Source organism: Berghia stephanieae, chromosome 5, assembly GCF_034508935.2.
Source record: "Berghia stephanieae isolate SIO BIC M18660-M18661 chromosome 5, UCSD_Bste_1.3, whole genome shotgun sequence".
Lineage (NCBI taxonomy): Eukaryota > Metazoa > Mollusca > Gastropoda > Nudibranchia > Aeolidiidae > Berghia > Berghia stephanieae.
In genome coordinates, this window is record NC_088364.1 from 21,185,838 (window position 1) to 21,187,568 (window position 1,731).

Below are 1,731 nucleotides of genomic sequence, written 5' to 3' on the forward strand. Positions count from 1 at the left end.
TTATTCCATCAATTTTTCGTATTATTTTCTTTCTTTTTGTTTTCTCTTTATCTCTCATATCTCTCTTGATGTGGTGGCGGCGTATACGTACATGTCGCGTGGCAGCCATCTTGAGTTTGATGAAAGAAATTAATTCAAGCGGAAAAGGAAAATAATAGATAGTGATGAACTCGTTGAAACCATCTATATTCCCAGACTGTTGAACTTCACTATTCTGTGGAGCAATATTGATGTTTTAAAAATACGTTTTTCAGACTATAGAGTAACTGTCTACTACGTATAATTGTTCTTTTTATTGTTGGATGTGATACAAGGACATAAACTCTGACTGAGTCATTCGGTTTATATCGACAGGAAACGTTCAGGTATTCAAAAATAGTATATCACCTTCTCAATATTTAGAAGGGAAATAATCGAAAATATTACATGTCTGCTTTTAAATAACACATGTTGCGTCCCTTGTCCCAAAATCCCTGTAAAAAGGTGGTCTCATAACGCCGTTTGTTAGTGAGTTTGTTACTGGTTTTGTTTGTAGATTCTTTTTGGTCAGGTTTTGTTCCGTTTTTGAAAGAAGGGTAATCAGTCTTTTGTTCCCCTCCATGTTTCTTATGTTAGTATGAATCTGTGCGCGTTTTGTATATGTGTGTCTGTGTGTATGTGTATGTATGCATGTGTGTATGGTTAGGCATGCGCTATTCTTGTATAATATATTATATAATGTCTGCCTGTTTGTGTGTCAATGTATGTGCATGACAACCTATATAATAGGCAATCTTTTACTGTAACCAAATAAAAGTTGCCTTTATGGACATATATACATATCAGAAATTTCTGGATTCAGATGAGGCCGAATTAATCCCTGAAAAACTCAGAAATACTGCAGTGCCCTCCGTACTATAGTCACAACAAGATCTCGACAGCCTCAAAACTCTGGCCCAGGACCGTGACCAATGGAAACAATTAACAACATGGATGGAAAGAGCAGCTATACTTATCGACCATGACCATAGCACTCTAGAGACGTGCAGTTCGAGCGACCGTGGCCAAAAAAATCTGGAAGGCCCATGGTTTTTTTGAACTGGGGGAAGGGGTGAGAGTTGAGTTACCTCGGTTAGCTGCATGATATGGCATTAATTACATTACTCAAACACGCTCGCACGCATACCAAAGCAATCTAGAGTTTTAAGACTAAAACGCACACACACACACACACACACACACATACACACAATTAGCATCACCTAGGTCAAGTAGTGCCATATGTCACACTTTTAAGAATTCAGTCTTGCTTGTACATATTGACCACTTGTAGTTGTGGATCGCCCTTAAACTGTTGTTCATTTTCATGGAGTGACCATTAAGTTTTGTTGTAGTTGTGAATTGCCGTTGCTTATTGCTCATTTTCCCTGTACAGTGGATTCGGCTATGCATTTTAAGCAAATAATAAACATTTTATCATTATTTTTTTATCAATAATAACCGAAAATGCCTCGAAAATGTTGTTTTTGATTGCACTTCAAATTATAGACATGGCGAAAAGACAACTGTATATAAATTTCCTTCGGATCCAATTGAGAGACAAATATGGATTAATGCACTTCCAAATAAAATCTATTCGAGTGATGTTACTGACTATATGGGTATCTGTGCCAATCATTGGCATCATGATGCTCCTATGAGACGGAAATCAAGGTATCCTTCACCTGCTATTCCTCCAAATAAATGGCCAAA